Source organism: Macrobrachium rosenbergii, chromosome 56 (genome assembly GCF_040412425.1).
Source record: "Macrobrachium rosenbergii isolate ZJJX-2024 chromosome 56, ASM4041242v1, whole genome shotgun sequence".
NCBI lineage: Eukaryota > Metazoa > Arthropoda > Malacostraca > Decapoda > Palaemonidae > Macrobrachium > Macrobrachium rosenbergii.
Genome location: NC_089796.1, coordinates 39926484 through 39949508, shown reverse-complemented (window position 1 = coordinate 39949508; position 23025 = coordinate 39926484). Strand labels below are relative to the sequence as shown.

Below are 23025 nucleotides of genomic sequence, written 5' to 3'. Positions count from 1 at the left end.
CACGGTTCGAGTCCTTCATGATCCCCTCCCTAGAGGACTTTGTAGGTAATGAACCAGACGAGATGCTACTGTGTCCTGTTAGAGTGCTGCGGCGCTATCTGAAGAGGACTTCACGTCTCCAGCCTGAGTGTCGACGACTCTTCGTTAGTACTGGCTCGACCAAGAAAGAAGTGTCCAAGAACACCATCTCCTTCTGGCTTCGTGAGACGATAAGGAGAGTGTATTCTGCTGCAGGAGAAGACGACACCGGTACGCTTCATCTGAGAGCTCACAAAGTCCGCAGCATTGGTCTGTCCCTCGCATTCCGGAAGAACATGTCGGTTTTGCAGGTGCTGAAGGCGGGCGTGTGGTCCCAACAGACTACCTTCACCTCCTTCTACCTCCAGGATATTGCTCACAAGTCCTTGGACACTTTTTCCTTGGGTCCTGTGGTGGCTGCTCAACAAGTTGTGTAGCTTACCCAGCTCCTCTAACAGGACAGGTTGCATCTCGCCTAAGATGTACGGTTGTGATTGGGAGAATGAATGTGGAGTGACTGGCCTCTCTTCTTTCCCCCCATCCTGGCTCTCTTCCTACGGGCAGGGAGCGGATGTGCCGTTACATGCTGGATCTGGCAGTCAATGCAGGTAAGCACATAACGGGAGCTCCCGTTCTATTTTCCGTTCAGGTTGATAGAAGCAACCCCACTCCTTCCTCTTGCAAGGGGGGGAAGGAGACCATGACTATAAGACAAACCCAGTGCTCGTGATTGCCTTTATGTCATCCGACTCCAAGTTCTTCCTAGCCTACTTTGCACAAACTGACGTTTCCTCTTTCATGCAAAGGGACCCAGAAGTCTGACCACTGTTCCCGCGTTTCTTACAACCTGATCATTTTGAAATTTTTGTCAGAGGCAGTTTTTCCCTTCCTCACTCTCTCGACCGGGAAGGGAAGACAAGGTGGTGAACTCCAGTCAGCTCATAGAGACTCACTCATATTCCTCCCTCCAACCAGTGAGTCTCCTAATGTAAAGGACCGAGGGTTTGTATATTGTGTCGGAACAAATCACAATTTTTAAAGTAAATTGTATTTTTCCTAACTATACAAACCTGAGGTCCTTTACATTTTATGCCCACCTCATGCCACCCCTCAATCTGATACCTGGCCTAAAGGCAAATTGGAATGTTTACATCCGGGCAGGCGGTACCCCCACCTCCCAGACAGTAGTTAACTGCCTAACCACCTTGTTTGAAGTTCAACGGCTGTTTTCCAGCCTACGCCTGAAAGTAATCCTGATGTAAAGGACCTCGGGTTTGTATAGTTAGGAAGAATACAATTTACTTTAAAAATTGTGATATTGTTTTAAAAATTCATCATCTCAATTAGATATTCTGACTAAAAGAAATGTCTACAATTTATCATTAATATAAAATCTTTTCAGATCATACGACATCTACAATAATCAAGGAAGTAGCCTAGATCAGACTGAGAATAATCTAGACTGAATAAATAGGGGGTGTTGTCTGTAGCCTATATCATAGGATCATATAACCTTAAGTGTGAACTAAATAACCTACATTAGGTAGTAACATAAATTAGGGTAACTTTTAAGAAATGTCCTATTATGGGCCAAAAACAGTGGCCTAACTTAGGCCAAGGACCCAAGGATTAGATAATAATCTGGGCAAGATAAAATGGCAGCCTAGCTATTAAACTACATATTTTTGGGCTCGGGCTGTGTCGTCCTGATGAAAGGTTCCCTTAGGCAGCTTTCTAGAGTACAAATACTGCTAAATGTACCAGAGAAAAAAACAAAAGAGTCTGTGGAGTTCCAACCCCCACTGCGACTATCCAATACTGATATCGTGTATGTAACAGGGAAGTATGCAAGCATAGCCACAGCTATCTTACCCCGCATAGATTTAACCTCATCTGCTAGGAAGGGGTAACAATTGATATTGGGGAGCCATTACATCACCTATGTCTCCCGACATCAGTGTGCATACTAGAGTTTCATTCCCTGTAACTCCCTCCTGTTATTTTGCTGATTTTTCTCTTATTTGGATCATGGCTTCGTCTTCTCCTCCTCCTTCTAAGAAGTTGAGTATTTTTAGACGTTTAGAGAGACAATTATGAGCTCTCATCCCCTTTTAATGCCATTTAGCCAGAGTTTTTCGTGACCAGTTTCGGCCTCCTTGGCCGACTTCGGTCTTGCCGCCTTAACGAAGCTCATGGTTTTTTTATATATTTTATATATCTATTTATTTATTTATTTACTTTCGATAGGATATTTAGTATTTACCTTTATTTAGGTCTTTCTCTTAGCTAGCTTCGTTTGGTCCTTGGCCTTTGGCCTTCGTTGGACTTCGTTAGTTAGCCCAGTCCACCCGGGGGAGTTCCCCCTGAATTTCAGCGGACGTTGTGACCGTTCCCCAGCCTTTGCTGGATGACCTTCGCTGTCAGCTGTCAGGGCTAGCCTGTCCCTTGTCCCGGATGTCTTCGGACTTGCCTTTTGACCAGTTCCCCAGGTGGATGGCTCCGTCTTCAGCCGACGTCGGCCTACGTGCCGGGCCGATTCTCCATTCATGCTTCTCGCCCCCCCTAGCATGCTAGGATGTGAGTGCATGTTGCCCCCTGTGACTTAGCGGTCGTCCTTGTCGCCCTGTCGGTCGTGGCCGCTTTCTGGCTACGGTTTCTCATCCTTCTGTGGATCTCCTCCACCCATGGATTTAGCCTAGCCTAGCAGCTGTCGGCCGAAAGGTTGGACGATTGTTGTCGGCCTCCCAGCTTGGCCGTCTTGTCGCCATGTCAGCCGCAGCCATTTTCTAGTGTCGGTTCCTCATCCTGCCTGGATTCCCCTCCAACTAGGATAGGGCCTAGCCTAGTGGCTCTCGGCATACAAGGTCGGCCGACGTTCGGCCGCCTGTCGGCCATGCCGGCTGCAGCCGCTTTCTAGTGTCGGTTCCTCATCCTGCCTGGATTCCCCTCCAACTAGAATATAACCCAGCCTAGTGGCTGTCAGCCGACGTTCAGCTCGGCCACATGTCGGCCGTAGCCTAGCTGGGTTGCCGCTGTCCCTGCTGTACCAGTGCTCAGGTGTCAGCCTTCGGGAAGAATCTCACATCTTACTTGATGCCAGACGAGATGGTAGTTCCTTTCGCCACGAAGATGGCTCAGTCTGTTTTCAAGGCCGTTATTGAGGAAAAAGCCACCCCTACCATTGAAGAGTGCAAGCTGACCTCGCTTGTACTACCGAAGGACTCTGAAATATGGAAAGGGATCCACCTCACTTTCAGCGTGGGGAAGCTGGCTAACGATTGCACCAGTCAGCAATTTCAGGAACAATTACCCCTACTTTCCGAAGCCCTCCTCAAAACAGAGTATGAGAGCAGAGTCTGCCTGTCAGCCTCCCTGTCTCACCAGACTATGTTGGAGGTACTGATCAACAATAACCCGGGCAAGGACCTCTACACAGCCCTGGCTAAATCCCATGCGATCACCATGCAACGGGACTTATATGCCTTCTGTCAAGCACGCAAGGCATGTCAAAAAAATATCCTTGCCAACGCCAAGGTTTGGCATGAGCCAAAACGCCTGATCGACTCTTCTGTGTGGGGTGATAAGCTATTCCCCGATGATCTGGTCAAGAGATCCTCGATACCGCTGCCCGGGAAAATAGAAATCTTCTTGAGAAGTGGGATGCTTCCAGTTACAAGAGGAAGTTTACCCCTGGCCAAGGGCCTCAGCCCAAATCTGCCAAGAGTTCCAAGCTGATGTCACACTGTCAAGCTGGACCTCCTCCCCCAGCTCCTGTGTACCGGATGCCTCCTCCTCCTTACCCGGCCCCCCTCCCCTGCCTACAACCCTTTCTATGAATAAGGTAAGGCCAACTTTCAGACCTACCACTCTGGACAGAACTTTCCCCAGAGAGGTGGTCACCATGGCAGTAAAGGCCAAGGTGCCGGCAACAAACTTCGAGGACACCACCAAGGTACAGTGAATAGGTCAAATCCGCGAATGCTTAAAACCCCTCTAAAAACACTTAGAACTGCCCATTTTGATAGCTTAAACCAAGAGAAACCCTGTAAAAATGCTTATACCTGAGTATTTTAAGTTTTATCACAAAAAGTGCATTTATTCATGAAAATTATATAAAAAATACAGTAATTAGTGAATATTTCTCAGTGAAAAATGCTGCGAATGGGCGAATTTTCCGCGAATGATGGCTAGAGAAACCCGCGAATGGGTGAGTCCGCGAACCATGAGTACGCAAATACGGGGGTTTACTGTAAATGCGGAGGCAGAGGAGCTGGACAAGGCAAACAATGAGACCCTTCCGGTAGGGGGTCGCCTAGTCTGCTTCAAACATCAGTGGACATTCAGTGGCTGGGCATTCAGTGTAGTGTCCGAAGATCTTGGATGGAAGTGGAAATCTCCACCTCCTCCTGCCAAGGGGGTTCTTCCAGGCCTCAACACCTTTCCTGGAAGAGTATGTTCAGGACCTCTTGGCCAAACGAGTCATCCGCCCGGCCAAGTCCCTGCGACTTCAAGGCCGTCTCTTCTGTGTTCCCAAGAAAGGCTCGGACAAGAAGAGGGTCATTCTGGATCTGTCGAAGCTCAACTACTTCATTCAGTGCGACAGGTTCCAGATGCTAAGTATTTCGGAAATACGAACCCTACTACCCCTTGGGGCATACACTATCTCCATAGATCCTACCGACGCTTACTGGCATCTGCCGATGTCTCGTCGCTTCACCCCCACCTTGGTTTCAGACTCAAGGCAAAGGCTTATGTATTCAGAGCTATGCCCTTCGTGCTCAATATAGCTCCACGGATCTTTACCAAACTAGCGGATACCATCATTCAGGTCCTACGGAGTCAGGGAATTCAAGTGGCAGCCTATCTGGACGACTGGATAGTCTGGGCGTCCAGCCAGAAAGGTTGTCTCCAGATGGCCAAGGACACCATGGCCTTTCTCCAGTCTCTGGGATTTCAAATAAACTTCAAGAAATCTCATCTGACTCCGTCCTAATCCTTCCAGTGGCTTGGCCTAGACTGGAACTTGGTAGACCACCGTCTGTCTCTCCCCCCGTCCAGGCATCGGGAAATAACAAAGACAGTCCGTCAATTCTTGAAACAGAAGGTGACTAGCAGACAAATGCAAGAGAGAGTGCTAGGCTCCCTCCAGTTCGCCTCCATCACGGACCCCTTGCTCAAAGCCAGACTCAAGGACATCAATCGAGTCTGGCGTCGCAGAGTCACCAAACACTTAAGAGATCGGCGCGCAGTCACACCCGACTTGCTGCGCAAACAATTGAGATCCTGGACCTCATCCCGAAGCCTCTCAAAGTCGATCCCTCTTGTTCATCCTCCCTCGTCGGTGGTCATCCACACGGATGCATCCTTGACGGGTTGGGGGGGCCACTCCCCCTCCCAACAAGTGCAGGGAAATTGGTCAACAAAGTTTCAGAGCTTCCATATCAACATCTTGGAAGCAATGGCCGTTTTACTATCCCTCAAACGGCTGAAACCCAAGAGAATCTCGTCCGTCCATTTGGTGCTGAACAGCAATGTCATAGTGAACTGCATCAACCGACGGTGCTCCAGGTCACGCCCAATCAATCATGTCATGATAGCCATCTTCTCACTGGCCAGACGCAGGAAGTGGCATCTCTCTGCGACTCATCTAGCAGGGGTCAAGTACGTGATAGCAGTCTCTCTGTCGAGAGCAGCACCCCTCGAATCGGAATGGGCTCTAGATGACGCATCATTCTCTTTCGGTGGATGTGTTTGCGACAACAAACAACCACAAGCTTCCCCGATATGTCTCCCCGGTCCTAGACCCTTGGGCTGTGGGGATGGACGCAATGACTCTCGACTGGAATCAATGGGACAGGATTTACCTGTTTCCTCCAGTCAACCTTCTTCCCAAGGTACTTCACAAGCTCCTGTCCTTCCGGGGTGTAGCTGCCATCATAGCCCCAAAGTGGCCGGAGAGCAACGGGTTTCCTTTGACATTGGAACTCAGCCTACGTCTGATTCCACTACCCGGCTCCAGTTCTCACTCAGGAAGTCCAGAAGAAAATTGTCTCCGCTTCATCCTGGCTAACGAGCAATCTTCATTTGATGATTTTCTCGAATTCGCAGCCCGCAGATGCTTCGGCATCCAGAAAGCTAACATAGACTTCCTGGAGTCCTACAAGGCGGAGGGCACTAAGAATCAATATAATTCTTCCTGGAAGAAGTTTTCGTCCTTTGTTCGTGAGCAGAATCCATCTGCCATCACGCTGGACTTCTGCATCTCCTTTAAATCTCTGCATGACCAAGGTTTAGCACCTGGTACCATCAACACCTGTAAGTCAGCCCTCAATAGGCTGATATTCTATGGCTTCAATATTGATTTTAATGATGGCCTTCTATCTAAGGTCCCGAAGGCCTGCGCTCGCCTTAACCCTGCTAAACCACCCAAGCCAATCACTTGGTCTTTGTCCAAGGTTCTCCAGCTGGCTTCAGATACCTCTCATCATGCAGTAGACCTGGAGTTGTTGACAAGGAAGACCTTGTTTCTGCTTACAATGGCTTCCAGTGCTCGTGTTTCTGAGATAGTGGCCCTTTCTCGTGATCCTGGTCATGTCCAGGTTTCGGATTTTGGGGAAGCTACCCTTTATCCAGATCCTTCGTTCCTCGCAAAGAATGAGCTCCCCACCAAACGCTGGGGTCCCTGGCGGATCCCATCGCTTCCACAAGACGCCACTTTATGCCCTGTATCCTGTCTTCAGGCCTACCTCCAGGCCACTGCGGCTTGGAAAGGGGGCCAACTCTTTCGTCGTACTACAGGTGCCAACATCTCCAAGGATGGCGTAAGATCCAAGATACTTTACTTCATTAAGACAGCAGACCCAGACAGTGTGCCTGCAGGTCATGATGTTAGGAAAGTTGCTTCTTTAATCAATTTCTTCCAACACATGGATTTTGAGGACCTTACGGGCTATACAGGCTGGAAGTCCCCTAAGGTATTCTTCAGGCACTACTGTAAGCAGATCCAAGAAGTTAAGCACCATCTTGTTGCTGCAGGGAAGGTCATTTCCCCCCAGTCTTAACAATGCTCATCTCTCATTCCATTGCCATATTCTGTACTATTATCTCCGTTATATTAATAGTTTGGTAATTTGCCTGGCCGAGTTTGGTCAGTAATGGTTACTTTATGTTTAAGTGATTTTTGGCTGACAAGTGTTATTGTCATGGAATGTTAAATTTAATATTGAATATTGTAATAAAATCCTATAAATGTCATTTGGTGTTTTCTTCCTGCATGTCCTGCTGTTGTGTACCAATTAATTATCCCTGTTATAATTGTATTGCTCATCACCTTGAGTGTTATCTAATTTAATGGTTAAAAGGGACCAAGTCTCCCTTCTTTACCCTCGAGACGGTCTGTTCTTCACCTCATCCTTTTATGTATAAGGAGCTCACTCTACCCACTCTTGGTCGGTTCATAGACTTTCACCTTCGGCTTTGCCTCAGGTTCTAGTATGGTCAAACTGCTCACAGACATGCATTTCATGGAGGTTGTCTTGGTTGGATTGACTTTTCATATCACTCCCCTGACGGGAATAGTCATTCTCAGGATGGTGTTCCTGGTATGGTTGGATTTAGTCTTCTGAGCAATGCAAATTTCTCTGGTACACTTTAATCAGGATGACACAGCCCGAGCCCAAAAAACGGATTTTGACGTAGGAAAAATCTATTTTTGGGTGAGGTAGCTGTATCGTCCTGATGAACCCGCCCGTTACAGTTAGGCCTCCCCCCCCCCCGATTGCTCACTGACGGATTCTCCCCAAGCAACTAGTCCAGCTTTTTAGTAAATATTTTTCTTTTTTATATAGCCTATACACTAAGCATGATCTGAAAAAAAGTCAGGATTAGGCAGTACCTTATATTAGGTTAAGTGATAACCTTTTGAAAAACATCCTGTTATTGGATTAAGCATTATCCTAGACCAGGTTGTGAGAGGGTGCGAAAGAAAGAGCAGGAAGACAAGTACTGCTAGTTTATTGAGGAAGCGACCTGCTTATAAAGCGGCGTGCAGACGTCGGCATATACGCGGACGTCAGTACAAAATTTACAAGTGACCCGAGGTCAAAACTATTTCTCTACACAAAACAGGACAGGTACATATAGATAACAGGATGATTAACAAGAGCTGATTAGACACAAAAAATACTCTGACACATATAAGGGCAAATGAACAGGTAATAAATGAACAAATTACAATAATGATAATAAGGCTGAGTACTGCGACCTCGGGTCAGCTGTGACGGCACCGTAGAAAATGGGAGGTTCATCATAGAGAACCCGTTGAGCGGGGACTTTACAATACTCCCCCCACCAAGACGTAGGTAACGTCTGATCAAAGCAGATATCTGCTGGGGCGGTGGAGAGGGCCGCGCCTTCTCGATGTCAGCTGGGGGGTGCATTCAACTTCTCTGGTGCCCTGTGGATGGGAGGTTTGGGTTGCTCTCCAGCCCGGACCAGGGGCCTTCCGGGGATGCCCATGAGGTTTTCTTGTGGGCAGAGGGGGTGCTGCTTCCTGCGGGGGCTTTGGGAAGTGCCCGCGACTTCTTCCTCCAGGAATGCAGGCTTGAGGCGGTCTACCGACACCCAGTCGTCCTTCCTGTGGACGGCCACCCGGAATGCCTTTTTATTTCTCTCCAGTACGAGGAAAGGCCCCCTGTAGGGCCAGGTTAAGGGTGGGCGTACGGCATCGTTCCTGACGAAGACGTGGGTAGCAGAGGATAGACCAGGAGGCATAAAGGAGGACGTCCTGTTGGTATATGTCCACCGGCAGGGGGCGAACTTCCTAACCCTTTTGTGGAGCCTTTGTGTTGTTAGGTTGTCCCAGTTCTCCGTGATGAGTTTGCCTGGGACTACGAGGGACTCCCCATAAACCTTTTCTGCTGCGGACGGGTCGCCAGTGGCTCTGGGGGTGGTCCTCAACCCGAGGAGGACCCAGGGCAGCTGGTACTTCCAGTTCTCGGCGGTGCAACGAGCCATGAGGGACACCTTCAGGGACCTGTGGAACCTCTCCACCATTCCGTTGGCTGCGGGGTTGTAGGGGATGGTGCTGTGGTGAGTGGTCCCCAGCAGGCATGCCAGGGCGGTCCACAGCTTGGACAGGAAGGCTGGGCACCTGTCCGTGGTTATATGGTCCGGGACACTGAACCGGCTGATCCAGCTGGAGAGGAGAGCCTCAGCGTATGCACTGGAGGTGGCTTCTTCCATGGGCGTCGCTTCGGGCCACCTGGTGGAGCGGTTGACGACTGTCAGAAGGTATCTGGCTCCTCCTGATGGGGGGAAGAGGACCCACTACGTCGACGTGGATGTGCCCGAAACATCTCCCCGGCTGGAGAAAGCCGCCCACCCCCGATTCGGTGTGCCGCCCTACTTTGCTGTCCTGGCACTGCATGCACTGCTTTGCCCAGGCCATTGTGTCCTTCCGTATGCCTTCCACTTCAGCGACGTGATGGCGGTGCAGTAAGCTGGAATCTCTGGGTCGGCGACCTGTTCCTGGCCGAGGTCCTCGTAGTCGATCCCAAGCTGCACTGCATTGATTTCGACCCTCGAGAGGGCGTCGGCTACTGGGTTCTTCCTGCCGGGGAGGTACTTGATGGTGCAGGTGAACTCCGTGATGCCTGCAAGGTGCCGCTGCTGCCTGGAGGACCATGCATCCCCCAGCTTTGTGAAGGCATGGACCAGCTGCTGGTGGTTCGTCCACATTGTGAAGGGCACACCCTCCATGGGGAATTTGAAGTGTCATACCGCCTGGTACACCGCTATGAGATCCCTGTCGAAGGTGCTGTAGTGGGACTCGGTGGGGCTGAGCTTCCTGCTGAAGAAGGCGATGGGCTGAGGGGCTCCATTGACAACTTGCTCCAGGACGGCCCCGCAGGCGACGTTGCTGGCGTCCGTTGCTAGCTGGAGGGGGGCACTGGAGTCCTGGTGGGCCGAGGCTGTTGCCTTGGTGAGGGTGGCCTTCATCAGGGAGAAGGCCCGCTGCTGGTCAGGGCCCCACACTAAGGTCTTCGGACGTCCCTTGAGGGTCTCCGTCAGGAGGGCCATGGTGTGCTCGACCCTGGGGATGAACCTCCTGTAGTAGTTGACCATCCTGAGGGATTCTTGTACGCCCTTGACGGAGGTAGGGCTGAGGAACCTTAGGATGGCCTTGACTTTTGATGCAACTGAGTGGACGCCTCCCGGGGATATCTCATGGCCCAGGAGTTCAACCCTATCGACGCCGAAAGTGCACTTGCCAAACCTGACGACAAGGGCACTCTCCTGCAGGCGCTGCATGACCTTCCAGATGTGTCGAAGGTGTTCCTTGTGGGACGTGGAAAAAATTAGGATATCATCGACGTTGCAGATGCAGAAGTTCAGGTCGCCCAGGATGCTATCCATCAGTCTCTGGAAGGTCACCCCTGCATTCCTCAGGCCGAAGTGGAGAAGGCAAAGACGTAGGACCCGAAGGGTGTGATGATGGCAGTTTTGGAGATGTCTTCTGGAGCTACTGGCACAAGGAAATATGATTTTCAAAGATCAAGTTTTGAAAATATTTTGGCCCCATGGAAGGAGGCCGTCAGGTCTTGCATGTTTGATAGAGGGTAGTGGTCGGCTTCTGTAGCGAGGCTGAGCCGCCTGTAGTCGCCGCAGGGTCTCCAGGAGCCGTCCGTTTTCTGCACCATGTGAAGGGGGGAGGCCCATGGGCTGGGGGCCTTCCTGCATATGCCCATACGCTCCATCTCGGTGAAGGCCTTCTTGGCCTCCTGAAGGCGCTGTGGGGGAAGCCTCCGGAACTTTGTGTGCGTCGGGGGCCCCCTTGTCTTGATGTGATGATATATCCCGTGTTTGGCGGAGGCCCCAGGCACCTGATGAAGCTCGGGTCTGAATACCTCCGGGAATTCCTTCAGGAGGGAGGTGTAATGGTGGGGAGTGACGGAACAGACTGTGGGCACCCTGGGGCCCAGCGACAGGGGTAGGGACTGGCAGGACTCGGTGTGCAGCAGGTATTTGCGGCCGACGTCGACTGCCATTCTGAAGTGGGCGAGGAAGTCTGCACCCATGAGTGGGGTCCTAACGTCCGCGACGATGAAGTTCCACTTGTATCTCCGGCCAAGGATGGATACCGACAGGAGCCTGGTGCCGTAGGAGAGGATGGGGGACCAGTTGGCGGCTGTCGGGGAGGCAGTCAGGTCTGGCGGGCGACTGAGGTCCTCTCTGGAAGGTGGGAACACTGACCGCTTTGCCCCAGTATCGATCACTATCATCCTGCCGGAGACAGTGTCATGGATGTAGAAGCCTACTGGTGCGGGGCTCCTGGGTGTTTTGGGTGCTGCTGCCATGGCGGCCTGTGAGGGTGGCTGCTGCTTCCCCCGTTTTTTGGTTGGGCAAAATGGCAGGGGGCTTCGCAATTCCGGGAATCCTTGCCAAACCTCTGGTGGTAGTAGCAAAGCCCCGGCCTTTCCTTTTTCTGGTGGTGGGGTGACTGCCTCCTGGCGACGACATTGATGCACTCTGTGGCCGGGTCCTCCGGTTGGAGGCAGTTTGATGGGGTGTGTGGGCGTGGATGCCCGCTTCGCCTCCCTCGTGGAGTCAGTCAGCTGCTGCTCTGTCCTTATCAGATCCTCGACCGGCAGGGTGTAGGGCTCCGTAATCTGTACATGAGCCTCCGAGAGTAGCTGCCGCAGGAGGATCTCCCTCGACAGGCTAATCTCTTTGTGCCTGCCGCTGCTGTCTGTTTCGGGGAGGAGGAGGAGGTCCTGGAGGGCATGCCACATCTCCAGGAGTTCATGTCCTGCTAGGGGTTGATGGCGAGGTCAAGGGCGCGGGTGGCCCTCTCGGAGACTGGCAGGGAGCAGGTCTCGCGAGAGTGGCCTTTTATTCTTGGAAGATGGCAGGGCTTGTGGTTGACGTCACCCACGGGGCGACCTTTCTGTATATCTCCTCTGGGAGGGCGTTAATAGTGATGTCCACCTTCAACACCTCGTCAGTCAGGCCTGCCACCCTGAATTGCCCCTCGACCCTGTAGAGCTAAGGCGCCGAGCTCTGATGGGTGAATGGCGGCAGCTTTATGCTGAGGGCAGCCCTCGGTTGGTCCGTCAGGAGGGGCATCGCATGGGGAGCGGGTACCGGCGTGGAGGAGCGCGCGGGTTTCGGTGTGGAGGAGAGCTCGAGAGGGGGTTGTGCAAGGGAGACATCTGCATCCAAGAAGTTTGCGGTTATTTGTATGTGGGAGGGAATGTTTGCATGCATGCTCATTCCACACTCTCACTTGAAGTGTGAGGGAACACTCACCTCAATACAAGCTTGGGAGCGTGCCATGTGGATCCGCTAATGACGCCGGTGATTTGCAGATGAGGGTCGGTAATGCCTGAATTCTTTGTTAGAGCTCAGTAGTTAGTCCATTAGGGGTGTGGGGTGGTTCATTGGGCCAAGACTAAGAGTGCGAAAGAAAGCGCAGGAAGACAAATACTACTAGTTTGTTGAGGAAGCGACCTGCTTATAAAGCGGCGTGAGGACGTTGGCGTATATGCGGACGTCAGTACAAAATTTACAAGTGACCGGAGGTCAAAACTATTTCTATACACAAAACAGGACCGGTACATATAGATAACAGGATGATTAACAACAGTTGATTAGACACAAAAAATACTCTGACATATATACTATATATATGGGCACATGAACAGGTAATAAATGTACAAATTACAATAATGATACTAAGGCTCAGTACTGCGACCTTGGGTCAGCTGTGAAGGCACCATAGAAAACGGGAGGTTCACCATAGAGAACCCGTTGAGCGGGGACTTTACAAGGTAGCCTAGGACTAGATGAATCATTTATCCTGGCTAGGTTAAACAGTAGCTTAGCATTAAGGCTACATAGTAAAGTAAATTTGTTTTATGTAACCATACCGTTAAGTGTGAATTAAATAACTTGGGTTTGGCAGTAGCCTTGATTAGAATAATTAATCTGGGCTACACATAATGGTAGCCTAGCAATAAGGTTACGCACAAGTGAATTTCTGTTTTATATAGGCAATAACCTACACCAGGTTAAACGAGAATATTTTTAAGAAATGTCTTATTTTTAGCCTAAGTAGTATTGTAAAGTCCCCGCTCAATGGGTTCTCTATGATGAACATCCTGTTTTCTGTGGTGCCTTCACGTGCGACCTAAGGTCGGACAAACAGAATCTTATTATCATTATTGTGAATTGTATATTTATTATCTGTTCATTTGCCCTTGTACCTTGTATATGTGACAGAGTATTTTTAGGCCCAACCAGTTATTGTTAATCATCATGTTTTCTGTATGTACCTGTCTTGTTTTGTGTAGAGAAATAGTTTGACCTCAGGTCACTTGTAAATTTTTGTACCTGCGGTCTCTGCGTATATGCAGACGTCCGCACGCCTTTTTATAAGCAGGTCGCTTCATCAATAACCCAGCAATACTTGTCTTCCTGCTCATTATTTCTCACCTCTCTCACAGTGGTGACCCCCGGAGTGGTTCCCGGAGCCATTAACGGACCCAAACAGCGACTTAGTCTTGGCCTGATGAACCAACCCACAACCCTAATGGACTAACTATGGCGCTCTAACAAAGCTTTCGGGAGTTACCGACCCTCGTCGGTAAATCACCGGCGTCATTAGCGGACCCACAAGGCATGCTCCCAAGCGTGCATTGTCGCGAGTGTTTCCTCACACTCCAAGTGAGAGCGCGGAACGAGCATGGACACAAACATTCCCAACCACATACAAATTACCGCAAACTTCTCAAAGGCAGACATCTCCCTCGCGCAACCCCCTCCCACACTCTCCTCCACGCTAGTGCCCGCTCCCCGCACGATGCCCCTCCTGACGGACCAACCAGGGGCTGCCCTCAGCATAAAGCTGCCATCAGAACCCAGTGTCCTGCCTCTACGGGGTCGAGGGGCAATTCAGGGTGGCAGGCCTGACCGACGAGGTGTTGAAGGTGGACATTGCCATCAACGCCCTACCGGAGGAAATATACAAAAAGGTCGCCCCATGGGTGACAACAACGACGAGCCCTGCCACCTTCCAGGAGTTAAAGGCCACTCTCGTTGAGACCTGCTCCCTGCTGGTCTCCGAGAAAGCTGCCTGCGCCCTCGACCTCGCCACCAACCCCAGGCAGGACACAAACCTCTTGGAGACATGGCGTGCCCTCCAGGACCTCCTCCTCCTCCCTGAGATGGACAGCAGCGGCAGGTCCAAAGAGATTAACCTGTCTAGGGAAATCCTCCTGTGCCAGCTACTCCCAGAGGTCCGTGGGCAGATCACAGAATCATACACCCTGCCGGTCGAGGACCTGATCAAAGTGGTGCAGCAGCTGACAGATTCCACGAGGGCAGCGAAGCGGGCATCAACACCCACACACCTCATCAGCTGCCTCCAGCCGGAGGACCCCACCACAGAGGGCATCAATGCCGCCGACAGGAGGAGGCCACCCCACCAGCAGAAGAAGGAAAGGCCGAGGCTTTGCTATTACCACCAGAGGTTCGGTAAAGCTACCCAAAATTGCGAAGCCCCCTACCTTTTCTCCCCTCCAAAAAACAGGGGAAGCTTCGGCCACCCTCACAGGCTGCCATGGCAGCAGCATCCAAAACACCCAGGGGCCCCGCATCAGTAGGCTTCTACATCCGTGACACTATCTCCGGCAGGATGATGCTGAGTGACACCGGGGCCACGCAGTCAGAGAGGACCGCAAACGCCCGCCGGACCCAGCTGCCTCCCTGATGGCCGCCAGCAGGTCCCCCATCCTCTTCTATGGCACCTGGCTCCTGTCGTTCTCCATCCTGGGCCAGAGGTACAGGTGGAACTTCATCGTCACGGACATTAGGACCCCACTCCTGGGTGCGGACTTCTTAGCCCACTTCAGACTGGCAGTCGATGTTGGCTGCAAGCACCTGCTGGACACCGAGTCCCGCCAGTCCCTACCGCTATCGCCGGGCCCCAGGGAGCCCACAATCTGTTCCATCGTTCCCCACCAGTACGGCTCCCTCCTGAAGGAATTCCCAGAAGTGTTCAAACCTGAGATTCGTCAGGTGCCCGGGGCCCCTGCCAAACACGGGATATATAATCACATCAAGACAAGGGACCCCCCGACGCACACGAAGTTCCGAAGGCTTCCCCCACAGCGCCTTCAGGAGGCCAAGAAGGCCTTTGCCGAGATGGAACGGATGGGCATATGCAAGAAGGCTCCCAGCCCATGGGCCTCACACCTTCACATGGTACAGAAAGCGGACGGCACCTGGAGACCCTGCGGCGACTACAGGTGGCTCAACCTCACTACAGAACCCAACCACTACCCTCCACCAAACATGCAGGACCTAACGGCCTCCTTCCATGGGGCCAAAATATTCTCAAAATTAGATCTCTTGAAATCATATTTTCAGGTATCAGTAGCTCCAGAGGACATCCCCAAAACTGCCATTGTCACACCTTTCAGGTCCTACATATTCGCCTTCTCTGCCTTCAGCCTGTGGAATGCAGGGGCGACCTTCCAGAGACTAATGGACAACATCCTGGGGGACCTGAACTTCTGCGTCTGCTACGTTGATGATATTCTAATTTTTTCCAGATCCCACAAGGAATACCTACGGCACATCTGGAAGGTCCTGCAGCGCCTGCAGGAGAGTGGCCTCATCGTCAGGTTCGACAAGTGCACCTTCAGCGTCAATAAGGTGGAATTCCTAGGCCACGAGATATCCCCAGGAGGCGTCTGCCCAGTTTCATCAAAAGTCAAAGCTGGTCAACTACTACAGGAGATTCATCCCGGGAATCGCGCACACCATGGCCCTCCCCCCAACCCCCTCCCGACGGAGATCCTCAAGGGCCGTTTGAAGACCTTAGAGTGGGGCCCCGACCAGCAAAAGGCCTTCTCCCTGATGAAGGCCGCCCTCGCCAAGGCAACAGCTTTGGCCCACCAGGACATCAGTGCTCCCCTCTAGCTGACAACGGTCGCCAGCAACGTCACCTGTGAGGCCGTCCTGGAACAAGTTGTCAACAGAGCCCCTCAGCCCATCACCTTCTTCAGCAGAAAACTCAGCCCCACCGAGTCCCGCTACAGCACCTTTGACAGGGAACTCTTCACTGTGTATCAGGCAGTACGCCACTTCAAATTCCTCCTGGAGGGTACGTCCTTCACAGTTTGGACGGACCATGCCTTCATGAAGCTGGGGGATACATGATCCTCCAGACAGCAGCAGCACTTCGGAGCCATCGCGGAGTTCACCTGCACCATCACGTACCTCCCCGGCAAGAAGAACCCAGTAGCCGATGCCCTCTCGAGGATCGAAATCGACGCAGTGCAGCTCGGGATCGACTACGTGGACCTTGCCCGTGAACAAGCCGTCGACCCAGAGACTCCAGCTTACTGCACCGCCATCACGTCGCTGTGGTGGAAGGACATGCCCCTCGGCCCTTGAGAGCCAACGCTGCTGAGAGACGTAAGCACTGGCCACCCTCGCCCACTGGTGACCGCCATGTCGTCGGCTGGTCTTCGACATCACCCACGGACTGTCCCACCCCTCCAGCAGAACGATGGCTAGGCTGCTGGTGGAGAAGTTCATTTAGCACGGCATATGAAAGGCGTGACGGCCTGGGCAAGGCAATGCATACAGTGCCAGGCCAGCAAAGTAGGGCGGCACATCGAATTGGAGGTGGGCGACTTTCCCCAGCCGGGGAGACATTTCGAGCACATCCACGTCGACGTAGTGGGTCCTCTTCAACCATCAGGAGGAGCAAGATACCTTCTAACAGTTGTCGACCGCTCCACCAGGTGGCCAGAAGCTACGCCCATGGAAGAAGCCACCTCCAGTGCGTGCTCAGAGGCCCTCCTCTCCAGCTGGATCAGCTGGTTCGGTGTCCCGGTCCATATAACTACAGACAGGCCCCGCTTTCCTGTCTGTGCTGTGGACCGCCCTGGCACGCCTGCTGGGGACCACTCACTACAGCACCACCACCTACAACCCCACAGCCAATGGAATGGTGGAAAGGTTCCACAGGTCCCTGAAGGCGTCCCTCATGTCTCGTTGCACCGCTGACAACTGGAAGTACCAGCTGCCCTGGGTCCTCCTCGGGCTGAGGACCGCCCCCAGAGCCAACGGCGACCCATCCGCAGCAGGAAAGGTCTTTGGTGAGACCCTCTTAGTCCAAGGGAAACTCATCACAGAGGACCGGGATGACTTAACAACGCAGAGACTCTGCGACAACGTTGGGAAGTTCGCCCCCTGCCGGCGGACATATACTGACAGGACGTCCCCCTTCAAGCATCCCGGTCTGTCCTCCGCCACCCACGTCTTCGTCAGGGACTAACCAGGCCCTACAGGGGGCCTTTCCTCGTGCTTGAGAGGAACAAGAAGGTATTCCAGGTAGCTGTCCACGGGAAGGAAGACTGGGTATCACTAGACCGCCTCAATCCCGCATTTCTGGAGAAAGACGTCGGGGGCACTTCCCAAAGCCCCCGCAGGACATGGCAGCACCACAGCCCACCCCGTCTGCAAGAAAACCTTGTGGGCGTCCCCGGAAGGCCCCGGGACTGGGCAGTACCTGCTTTGATTAGACGTTACCTACGTCAACGGGTTCTCTATGATGAACATCCCGTTTTCTGCGGTGCCTTTACATGCGACCTAAGGTTGGACAAACACAATCTTATTATCATTATTGTGAATTGTATATTTATTGTCTGTTCATTTGCTCTTGTACCTCGTATATGTGACAGAGTATTTTTATGTTCAACCAGTTATTGTTAATCATCATGTTTTCTGTATGTACCTGTCTTGTTTTGTGTAGAGAAATAGTTTGACCTCAGGTCACTAGTAAATTTTTGTACTGGCGGTCTCTGCGTATACGCGGATGTCTGCACGCTGGGCTTCATCAATAAACCAGCAGTACTTGTCTTCCTGCTCATTATTTCGCACCTCTCTCACAGTACCTTAAACAAGGGAGCCTGGGATTAGATTAAACAATATCCTGGGCTAGACAAAGTAGTAGCCTAGCTATAAGGCTACATAATGAGTTTCTATTTTATATGGCCTATATATGTAAGGGTGTTCTAAATAATCTGGATTAGGCAGTACCCTAAACTAGGTTAAGTGAGAACTTTTCAAGAAATATCCTATTATTGGCCTAGGCAGTAGTTTAGACCAAATAGTCTAGGATTCGATATAAACAGTAACCTACACTAAATTCAATGTAACCTAGTTTTTTTATGACTCAGTATCCTATAGTGGAGTCTTATGTAGCCTGTATCCTTAAAGGTGATATAAATAGGAATCCCTTTAGGGAATACCCAATTATTAGCCTAAACAGTAATTTAGATTAAATGAAGCAGTAGCCGAATATCAGATAAAAGTGTAATCTCGGCCAGATAAAACAGTAAACTAGATTATGAGGGTTTTTTCATGTGTAGTTTATATCCTTAAGTGTAATTTAAATAAGCCTAAACTAGGCAATGGCCTAGAATAGGCTAAGCAAGAACCCTCTAAGAAATCCTGTATTCTTGGCCTAATGTAGATTATGCTAGAAACATTAACCTAGGCCATATAAAACAGTAGCCGAGGTTGGTAAAGCAATTTATTTATAGCAGTTAACCTGAGTGGCATAACATACAAAAAACTAAATTTTACATAGCCCTTGCAAAAGGCCTAATAGTGTATAGTAAGACAACTAGATTAGGGTTTTTTCCTGTGTAGTTTATATCCTTAAGTGTAATTTAAATAAGCCTAAACTAGGCAGTGGCCTAGAATAGGTTTAGCAAGAACCCTCTAATAAATCCTCTATTCTTAGCCTAATGTAGATTATGCTAGAAACATTAACCTAGGCATATAAAACAGTAGCCAGGGTTGGTAAAACAATTTATTTATAGCAGTTAACCTGAATGGCATGACATACAAAAAACTAAATTTCACATAGCCCTTGCAAAAAGCCTAACAGTGTATAGTAAGACAACTGTATACTGGTGTGAAAATTAACCTAAATCTTAGAGTGTTTTTAAGCTAATATAGATATTCAACACATAACAATTTGGTAAATAAAATATTACAGCTACACACTTTTAATCAAGTTAGCCTGAGCCTGTAATATCGAATATACTGTCTATATAAGGATTACAGACAATTAGTACTAACTAGTTTCTAATAAAAACTTGTTTTATATCACTACAGGGCCACAATTATGCAGGACCCTCAGCTCGAGTGTTCACAGCAAATTGCTCGGTTCATTTTTTGCCAGTGGGTATGGCCCATAACACCTGCCATGAGCATAGTCCTTGTAAAAAGCAAGTGAAATCTGGTTGTTCGCCAGATATGAGCGAAATTTGCATTCTGCTCCTGGCAGCAAGTTTTAAGGACAAAACAACTCGTTTTTAAGCTGTTTCAATGGGTCCTAGGGTTCAGTAGGAGTAAGGAAGGGGGAGACTATATCTTTCTGGCAGAACTCTGGCGGCATATACTTAACCCTTTCTCAGAACATGATCAATGTTTGGGCCAAAACCCAGTAACATCAGTCCCCAGTACCTCCAAGGTTAACCCTGTGGAGGAAGTAGTTGAATCTTTACATGGGGGTGACATTCTTACTAGTGAACATGAAGTGGACATTGCCACTGAAGTGACCCTGCTGAATCCAGAAGCTATCAGATGCTGAAGAGGATCTTTCCCCCAAAAGGGATACTAGGATCCACCTAACCCCGACTGAAATTACTACATTTCCGGAGGGGTACAGTAACTCACCCAGGACTTCTGCCCCTTGGTTAACAAGCAGTTATAGTTTGGTGGCTGAAGCTCAATCAGATTGTGCAAGCTCCCCCAAAAGGGATACACAGTTTGCGACATTTGATCAATTCAGTAAGGAAATTATGAGTAACATCAAAGATGTTCTTGCCACAGAATGGCAATGTACTGTATAAGGACAAGTCATGATACATGATTCCAGAAAGGAAATTATGTCAGTCCTGACACCCAAAAGTGCAAAAACATTGCATTCTGTAACCAAAAAGTAGAGTGGATACAAATTCTGCTCAAACAAGGTCTAATGCCAGAATTCCAACTGGAAAAAAAAATGGCCAGCTCGGACTACAAAACTTCAGATCAAAACATAATAGGGGCTCCAGTACTCACCTCTGATGATACTGATAATCCTTAGAGAGATGCCTCAATGTGCATTTCCTCTCCCAATGGTAAGTATTTAATTGATGAGAAAAAAACTGATAAAAGAATGTAGAGACAGGGCAGCATTCCCTCATACAGAATGGCGCCTGGTACCACCTTCACCAGACTTGGAGAAACCACTAAAAGAAATGGTTCTCTTACCTGTGCCTATAACGTTAAAAGCTATCGAAGACACCCTTTACCAGGTCTACAAAATGATCTCTACTTCCGTTTTGAATAAGACCCAAGTTACTCACTAAGTAGTCCAGCCTTCTGTCCCTTCACCTTCAAAATAAATAATCATGTGAAGACAGATTTTCAGAATTTTTTAGTGACTAGAAAATGAGAGACAATGGCAGAATTAAAGCCACTTGCCACAGTCATCCCATTTTCGAAAAATTCCACCAAGCAATGGGCAACCCTACAACTCCCTTTTGAAAGGAAAAAGCTCCCTTTAGATATACTGTAGCTACTCAGCAGTTTGGGACCCCTATGAGAAGATTCTCAGAGGGGACTGCCTCAGCAGAATTTAGTGCTAGGATCCACCTCCTTAGTATTATAACCTCTACCACCTTGCTGGAAGTTGCCACCAAAAGTCTTCTAGAAGATTCCAGAATAATTTTTGCTGTTTTGCCAAATGTCTTATGAGAACCCTATGGGAAGCACTTTATGACTTTCCAGAGTGGCGCATAAAAGCATAAATGGAAACATTGGAGGGCTCCAACAAGTCACTCCCCAATGTAACTTCGTTATTAAATTCTAATCCTTTCTGTAAGGACCTGTCTGGGGCATCTGTTGTAGTTCAACTTAACGAGCAAGCCCGCGAACAGAATTGTGCAGTGTATGCTCTTCTGGGAAAAAAGGAATTCAGGAAATGAAAAACCCGAAGCTTGCCTTTACCCAACTCAAAAAAAGGCTCGCTATGATCAAAAATCATATAAGTCTTCAGTCACCCCCAAAAATTTTCCTAAAAACCAGGTAGGTGGTCAGAAGGGACAACTCCCTACAAAGGGACAACAACATTAAGGAAATCCTTTTCACAAGGTGCAAAGACCCTCTTATAGGGGAAAGGGAAAAGCAACACTTGGAATGCCTATCAAGGGCAAAGGCAGAGGAAGAGGCGGATAGGAATTGTACAGTCAGGGGTCAGCTTCAACAACACCACAGGTAATGGAAGTCTTCCACTTGGGGACACAGCATCATTTTCAATGGGCTGGGGTAGAAATGGTCTCATCAACCCGCCCTCCTTTGAAGGGCTCTTCCAAAAACCAGACCCCTCTCTGGAAGATTACATGCAAAAGGCCCTGTTACAGGAAGCCATAAAGAAACGTGTATATTCGCCACCAAGCACGTCTCTTCAGTGTACCCACGAAGGATTCCTCTGAACAAGGAGTGATCCTCGACCTATCAACACTGAACAAGCACATTGTTTACCAAAAGTTTCGGATGACTACCGTTGCTCAAGTACATTCAGTCTTTCCAAAAGGGGCTTGGACAGTTTCTATAGATCTGAAAAATCCATATAGGCATGTCCCTATTGCCGTTCCCTTCCACCCCTTTGTGGGGTTCTGGATAGGGGAAATATGTACAGGTTCAAAGTCATGCCCTTTGGGCTAAACATTGCCCCTAAGAATTTCTACAAAATTAGCAATGGTAGTTGTTCAAGAACTTAGACAAGAAGGAATACAACTAATAGCCTACCTAGACAACTAGTTAACCTGAGGGCCCACAAGGAAAGAGTGCTTGAGAAAACCTAAGAGCAGTGGTCAACAGACTCACAGTCAAAAGGTTTTATAGCAAATTGGAAAAAATCTCGCCTCATGCCCAGCAGACTCTTTCAATGACTGGGACTGCACTGGGATACTCTTCACGGTCTGTTGCCTCTCCCCATCAATACTCAAAAAAGAATAAGGAAAGACCTCAAAGTGTTCCTTGCACAGCCCAGAGTTTCCAGACGGCAATTAGAACATATGATGGGCCTGATGCAGTTCACATCAATAATAGATCCAATACTCAGACTGCAACTACAAAATCTAAACAAATTCTTTCTATCGCATGCAAGAAAAAAGATGCGAGACTGACCTCATCAAAAGAATCAAAAAGTTGGGGAGATACTTTGGCCTTGGACCCAAAAAGAATCTCTGGTGAGACAGGTCACCCTGACTCCTCCATCTGTATGAGTGACAAAAAATACAGATGCCTCGTTGACAGGTTGGGAGGACATTGGGAGGATCGTCAGATGGCAGGGAGGTGGTCATATCAATTTCCTGGAGCTGATAGCTGTCTTTTTTTCTCTCAAAAAACTCAAGCCTCCAGAAAAGACTTACATTTTGTTGGTTCTAGACAACATGACTGCAGTGTCCTGCACCAAGAGGTAGGGATCACATTCACCTCCTCTCAATATGATAATGCTAGCCATCCTTGGATGGTGCAAGCAAGGAAGTGGTACTTGTCTGCAGTTCACCTCACAGGGTCTCTCAACATAACAGCAGACTCTCTACCAAGGGAAACAACAGCTTCAACATAACCAACATGCTTCTACAACTTGAAGTGGACCTGTTCACCACATATGAGAATCACAAACTCCCAGTGTATGTCTCCGAACTTGGGCAGTCAAGCAACAGCAAGAGATGCCTTCTTACAAAACTGGAGCGAATAGAGGACAATATACCTTTTTCCTCCATTGTCCCTGATTTTGAAGGTTTTGAGCAGACTTCTAACCTTCAAAGGAACAGCTTACTTAATAGCCCCAAACTGGCCAAACAGGTATTGGTTCCTATTACTCCAACAACGGGTGAAGAGATCAATTCCACTACCATCCACTGT

General features: G+C 49.6%; 1 protein-coding gene across 1 annotated transcript in view; it reads right to left on the bottom strand.

Annotated features, from left to right (window-relative positions):
* The window catches only part of LOC136836355 (uncharacterized), a 450152-nt gene that overhangs the window by 318073 nt on the left and 109054 nt on the right, over positions 1–23025 (bottom strand). The gene's annotated exons all lie outside the window — the stretch shown is intronic.